Below are 7,500 nucleotides of genomic sequence, written 5' to 3'. Positions count from 1 at the left end.
AATCACCCTGAATAGCTGCAATGCTGATGTTCAGGGGGAATCAGATTAGAACTCTGAGTTCCTCTCCTGTTTCACCCCCCCCCCCCCCTCCTCTCTTCCTCTCTCTGTTTCTTTCTCTCTGCCCTCAATGCCTGTATGCCTTTCTATCTTTTCTCCTGCACCTCTCTGTCTCTCTCTCTCTCTCTCTCTCTCTCTCTCTCTCTCTCTCTCTTCCTGTGTCACTCCTCACCTGCTGCTGCTACCGCTGCTGATGCTGCTGCAGAGTCCATCTGTTGCAGACAGCACCGACTTTTACGCAACCCTCTTCTCTGCTTTTTCTGATGTCTGATACATACACACACACACACACACACACACACACACAGCCCCCCCTCCCCCCAAAAGCTTTCCCTCCTGCTGGTCTGAGTATGAACTAGTGCAGGTATGCAAAGGGCGTTTGTTATGAATATTTTAGGAATCTGTTCTGTTGGCTTTCCGGTTCCAAACAAGATTCTGCAGTGCTAGCACACAGTCGTCGAGGAGGACGTGTGTGTGTGTGTGTGTGTGTGTGTGTGTGTGTGTGTGTGTGTGTGTGTGTGTGTGTGTGTGTGTGTGTGTGTGTGTGTGTGTGTGTGTGTGTGTGTGTGTGTGTAGGTAGCAGTAGAAGGACTGCCTCTGGGCTCTTGTCCAAAGCTGGGCGGGTAGTCGGGGAGTTCGTGAAGGAAGCTCGGATGCAGAGGGTTTGGTGCAGTGAGACGTTAGCTCCTGAGAGGAAGAGGGATGTGGATTGGGGGGGCCAGGGGAGGCGGGGGGGGGGGGGGGGGGGGGGGTGCACGATGTGCTCCTGCCTGTGAGTCTTTTACTCCAGAAGGGCAGAGAAGAGGAGAAAGTAGATGGGAAGACAAGAGGGGAGGATGAGGGAGGACAGAAGATGAGAGAAAATTAGTGGATATCAGAGGGGGGAAGAGAAAGGAGAGATGAGAGCAGATGGGGACGATAGGAAAACGCACACACACACACACGCACACACACACACACACACACACACACACACACACACACACACACACACACACATACACAGAGTAGGACCCAGCTGCTGAGAGAGGAGCCTGCGTAGCCACGGCAACATCCATCACGTGTGGGAGATGGCGCGGTCATGTCTTTATTGACTGATGCGTGTATAGTGATTATGAAGAGGGTCATACAGTACGTGGCATAAATACACCACGGCTGTTGGGTTTAGTGGGCTAGTGAGGAGAAACCCTCACAAGGCAACCATATTTGAATGCCTTTTAGTAGCAGGAGTCAGCAGTTAAAATAGCTAATTATGCTAACAGGTCCCAAGGCTGTTTATAGAAATGTGCCAACAGGATGTGGTTATTTACCCTTATCTGTTTGAACATGTGCATGCTTTATCTGCTGAAGGCTGACAGCTGTCAGTCAGCTGTGATATATTGATGTACTGTATATGAAGATTAAGGGCATACTGTGGACAGGTGAGGAGTCAATAGAAGACCAGAGAATGTGGAAACCCTTTGACATTGGTGAATAATGAGCCTGGGTGAATTTAGAACCTTCTAGAAGACTTTGGATGGTTCTCAATGATGAACCCATCCTTAGGGCAAAGCAAAATCTGTGTTGTTCCTATAGGCCCACAGTGATGTAGTGGACTCATTTAGTTTGTTTGTTTCTAGATTATATGGTAATGCTTTATGTGACCTACATACATATTATGTTTTAGTCATCATACCAAATGTCTCTCACATTCCATGTATAACCTATGTAACTCTATGTACTCTAGTGTATTGGGTAAGCATACAAAATGTAGTATATATTAGCCCAGGGGTTCCCAAACTTTTCCACGACAAGGCCTCCCAAATACCACTAGATTCTGGCCAAGGACCCCTTTGATGTGTTATTAAACCCATTGACAATACTACGGCAAATTTAAAAATACATTAAGCTAATCCTAATAATTATTTTAGCCACAAGCACTTCACGATGGCACATACAGTGTGTAAATATTACATTTGGGGCTTTCTGCTATATGAGAGCATTCACTCTACTATTATTCCCAGTCATTATCATGGAAAATATAATGTTCAGATATGCGACAAATTATTATAATGGCATTATAAAACAACCCTCATAGTAATAGGTATATTTAACATTTTTCAAATGTATTTATTTGTTGCTTTTATTTTTATTCAACTTGCTGAGGCCCCCCTGGCACCCCCTCGCGTCCCCCACTTTGAAAACCACTGTATTAGCCTACGACAGGGATTGCATCATTGAAATGGTAATCAGTTGGTTAGATAGGCCTACACTAATTTGGCTGGTAGTGGTAACATTTAGCTTTGCTTGAAGACCTTTAGCTTGCTAACTAGCTGGCTATAAATCTGCAGTAAACATACTAAACTATTAAGTTTAACATTTAAGATTCTAGGGGAAGTAAATGTTGGTGATGTTGGCATAAGTGATGCTGCTGTGAACTGTACTGTATGTGAGCACTGTCATTGACAGCAGTTCTGCAATGAGTCTGTTAGTGATCTTTCTGTTAGCCGATTAATTTGTAATAAAGAAAGCCTCTACGTCCCTTTTACACACAGATAATTCCCATGCCAACTTTACCCTGTGTCTCTTATTCTTGTTTACCCTAAAGATTTCAACTCTAAAGGCTTTTCTTCTACCTTTATAGGTGTAGAAAATGTACCTTCATTATCATTTCAATGACCTGACCCTGCAGTAATCTACAGCCATGATATTTCCTTGTTTTTTTTTTATACTCATGTCTTCATACCACATCCCAGCATCCTCTTGGATACTCACTAGCACATTGTCACAGCACAAAGCTCATCACATCGCTTTGTGTTTCAAAATCCATTCCCTATCAGTGGAGATGAGCCCACCTGAACCTGTAGTCTTCTGATGAGCTCCAGCTGTACAGCTCCCCTGACTCTCTGCAACACCGTGCAGAACAGCTCCTCAGTGCACCGTTTTAGGTCGGTACTTCTGTGGGTGCAGAATACAGGGTGATTGAGATGGTGAGCTTCCATGTTGGAAGCCTCAACTTCAGAGGGTTTCATCATCTACAAAGGAAGGCGAGCCGTGCTTCTTTTCTTGTCATTTAGAACTCACTCGCAGCAGGTAATTTTGGTTTCATCAGGTGTGCGTGTGATCCATTTCAAAGCGCCCTGCGCTGGGTGTTCTGTGGCCTTCTCAGAAGAGGTGACACGTTTTAGAATGGTGTGGTTCCTCAGAGAGAACTTCTTAAGTGTTCTTTCTAATCATCCGGTCTGCAGTCAATACCTTTGTGCCACACCACACATGCCATACACACACACACACACACACACACACACACACACACACACACACACACACACACACATACACACACATACACATGTACAGACTTACAGAGGAAGGCATACTCCCACAGGTGTTGGGTACACTAGGTATTTATTACACCTGTCTTTACAATAGGAGACTATGTGGCATGTGTCTACACGAGTATGGTAACACATAGGGTTGGGCGATATGGCTTAAACACATGTTTTTAATAAAAAAATTAGATTTTCGATTTAAAATGGACTTTTTAGCACATTCTAGTAGCACATTCCCGTGTGTGTGTGTGTGTGTGTGTCTGTGTGTCTGTGTGTGAGCGAGCGGTCCTCTCCTCCTACAGCAGGGCCCTTCTGGTGCTCTGAGCTCCACTCCACCTGTTCTCCATGGTGCCGCTGACTCACTCGTGTTAGAACAGTGAGTGTATGTCACAGGAAGGCCACGGTTCTCCCACACACACACACATAGATACATACACACATACACACACACTTAAGAGTGCAGTGTGGAGCTGTGTGTGTATTCACGTCCTATTCGTTAAAGCCTGACCTACATTCCTCAGTTTCCCTTCTCAGCAGCATGTTAATGATGTGTATGTCTGTGTGAGGACTCTCTGTGTGCATCTCTCTTTGTGTGTCAGTGTGTGTGTGTGTGCGTGATGACGTATACATCTGTGTGTGTGAGTGTGCTGACAGTGCTTACAACTGTTTGTGTGTGTGTTGGTGTATTTGTATTTGGGTTGTGTGTATGTTGGTGTTGTGCTTACATCTATCCGTGTGTGTGTGTGTGTGCGCGCGCACAAGTTCTCTCTTCTGCAGGTTTACTGCAGTGTGACCGTTATTCTCTTCTCCTCTCCTCTCCTCTAGCCGTCCATTTGAAGGCTGTGTCTGATGGCTCTGTGGGGACCTGCATAGAGGACTACCGCTAAGCACTTAAGGCCCCCACAATCTACTTCACAGCTTTTCATTCCTCCAGTTAGGTGTGTGTGTGGATGCAGCTAACTTTAGAAGGCTAAATAATAGGAATGCATGTGTGTGTTTATGTACCTCATGCTGAGAGCGTGACTGTGTGTGTGTGTGTGTGTGTGTGTGTGTGTGTGTGTGTGTGTGTGTGTGTGTGTGTGTGTGTGTGTGTGTGTGTGAATGCACCTCATCCTAAGTGCTGTAGAATAAGTGTTTGTAAGAGTGCCTGTCTCTATCCCTCGCCTTCCCCCCCAGCCTCCTTCTCTCCCTCTCTCATGGCTGTTCTGAATGCTACTTTTCTCTGCCTTTCTCTCCCGTCAATTTTCTTTGTATCGATCTCCCCTCCATCTCAGTCATCACAAATCTCTCTCCCTTTCTCTCTCTCTGTCTCTCTCCCTGTCTCTCTCTCTCTGTCTGTCTCTCTCTCTCTCTCTCCCTCTCTCTCTCTCTCTCTCTGTCTCTCTCTGTCTCTCTCTCTGTCTGTCTCTCTGTCTGTCTCTCTCTCTCTCTCTCTGTCTGTCTCTCCCTTTCTCTCCCTCTCTGTCTCTCTCTCTCTCTCTCTCTCTCTCTCTCTCTCTCTCTCAATTAAATTCAATTCAATTCAATTCAATTCAATTAAATTCAAGGTAGCTTTATTGGCATGACAAATATTTCTTTGTCCAAAGCAGGACATCAAACAATACAATACAGAACATACGATAGACATTTATACATATAAACACGTGTGTGTGTGTGTGTGTGTGTGTGTGTGTGTGTGTGTGTGTGTGTGTGTGTGTGTGTGTGTTTGTGCTCAAATGGTAGGTATTTTATGTGTATACTGTCTAATCACTGTCCCTCGCTCTGACATTCAGTGACATATTTAGCAGCAAGAGCGGCTGTCTGTCCTTGCTGTCCAAGTAAGACAGACAATACTTCCTGTTCTCCCAGGTTTCGGAACTCCGGGATTAGGTTGGTAAATTTATCGAAGTAGGTATCTCTAATAAATTCATATTTCTTACATTGAAGAAGAAAGTGCACCTCCGTCTCAACCTCACCTGTCGTACAGTGACCACAGACTCTTTGCTCACTTGGCAACCATGACTTTCTTAGTCTGCCTTTTTCTATGGCTAGGCTGTGGTCACTGAGTCTGTATTTGGTCAAGATCTGTCTCTGCTTTATATCTCTGACAGTAGAGAGATATTCTTCTAATTCATATTTAGATTTTATGGACCGATAACATTCTAGTTTGTTTTGTTTTTTTGTTTCATTATGCCAATGTTCCAAATATTTTTCTTTAGATTTCTGGATAATCTGGTTGAGATTTAGTCTAAAAGCAGAGCTTGTCTGAGAGAGTGTATTAGTATTAGTACTCTCTCTCTCTCTCTCTGTCCTCCATGGTTGCTGGACTCTCCTGCTGTCTGTCCCTGGCTCTCCTCCACAGAGGAGGCCACTTAGTTGCTGTAAGTCAGACTGGACCCCGAGGAACCTGAATCAGAATTCGAGTCTGGTCAGCTTTTAGCACTGCAGTCATGTCGTGAGCTCAGAGAGGACGGAGTGGACACAAAGTGGAGCCACCTTCCCAATCGCTCGCCCTCTCTTAGCTGTTAGCATGTTAGCGCGCTAGCAGGTGCTGTTTCGAGGGCCCCGGCTTATATGCTTCGGTCACACCCAGCTGCCGCTGCTGCTGCTGCAATGCAGAGAGGATGAGGCGGGAAGGGTTGGTGCACATTAGATGGCGACACAGTGAAGCAATGTAATATGAAAAGCATAAATGAAGTGCATCACTTACAGCACTTAAGATTGATTAGCAGAGGTTTATGGTTTGTTAAGTTGATGATTTGAATGATGTTAGTGGACATGCAAATCCCAAACACAAACAAACTACATACTTTAGCATGTGGTGTTGTCTGAGGCGAAATCCTGTTTGGTGGGGAAGTGAATCTGTGTTTGTATAATGACCCTGACTGGAGGTGGCCCAGTGGTGTTTTTGCTGATTTGCGTTTGCTGACTTTGGGCTTTGGCTGTTCTCTTTCCTCTGATAATACTCTCTCTAAGACCCAGTCCAGTAGCATTGGCCACAGCAGTGACACTGCCAGGTCTCTCATCTGATGTGTTTATCACATGCACTTGTGTGTGTGTGTGTGTGTGTTCTACTTTTGTATGAGCATATTCATATTTATGCATGAATGGGTATATGCATGTAGGTCTGTGTGTGAGAGTAAGTGTGTACAGGGTTGTGAGTGGGTTCTGTGTGTAAGTGTCAGAATGGTGTTATGATTCTTATGTGTGTGGGGGTGTGTTTGTGTGTTTTAGGGAGTACATGATGGTTGTATGTGAGTGTTTACATGATAGTGTGTGTATTGATTCTTTGCATATTTGTGAGGATCCTTGACTTGAGGGCATACAGGCAAGCAATAGGACTGACCCACTCATGGCACAAATACACCAAACACACAGCACACACACACACACACAGCACACACATACAGACATACACACACACACGAGCGCACACGCTGGCAGATAGACACAGTCACGATAGCACACTCATGACAGAAACATGGATGGCATCCATCACTGACGGTCTGAGATGGAACCAACATAGAAAACACACACACACACACACACACACACACACACACACTGCAGGTTGATTGACTACTGCTCCGCCTCAGTCTCATGAATCTCTGTGTGGGCTGTAAGGATGGAATGTAGATGCTGACGTGTGTGTGTTTTTGTGTGTGTGTGTGTGTGTGTGTGTGTGTGTTTGTTTGATGTTTACATTTGTAGAGTTTGGGGTAGAGGTTAATAGTACATCAGAAATTCTTCTACTGAAGCCCCAAATGGTTGTATTGGTAAACAGCATGGGTAGCGACTGCCCTACATTTCCTACATTTCCTCCATAGGTGGGTGGCATTGCTGACCCAGTACTTTCAGTCAGTTATCCCTGTGGCTTTCTCCAGGTACCTCCTGTTCCTGATTTAGCAGCATAGCAGATGGAGATGAGGAGCTAACGCTAGCGCCTAGCGGCCCCATGAGTTTGCACCAGGGAGAGAGGAGCTAACATTAGAGTCAATGCCTCTCACTGCCTGATAGGAGTCTCCCTTATGGTCATTAAATTATGAAAATTACAAATGTCTCCATCAGTAAAATGATGGTAAGAAGGGAGCAGGGCTATGTGGTCTGGAAATAACGTCACAGTTATTCACGGTTGGTTGCAGGTTTTTTTATA

The 7,500-nt window shown here is 45.0% G+C and overlaps 1 protein-coding gene across 4 annotated transcripts in view; it reads left to right on the top strand.

The window, feature by feature from the left end:
- kcnab2a (potassium voltage-gated channel subfamily A regulatory beta subunit 2a) overlaps positions 1 to 7,500 on the top strand; it is a 135,812-nt gene that overhangs the window by 13,585 nt on the left and 114,727 nt on the right. The window lies entirely within an intron of this gene.

This window comes from Alosa sapidissima, chromosome 4 (genome assembly GCF_018492685.1).
Source record: "Alosa sapidissima isolate fAloSap1 chromosome 4, fAloSap1.pri, whole genome shotgun sequence".
Lineage (NCBI taxonomy): Eukaryota > Metazoa > Chordata > Actinopteri > Clupeiformes > Clupeidae > Alosa > Alosa sapidissima.
This window is presented reverse-complemented; position numbering and strand designations above follow the sequence as displayed.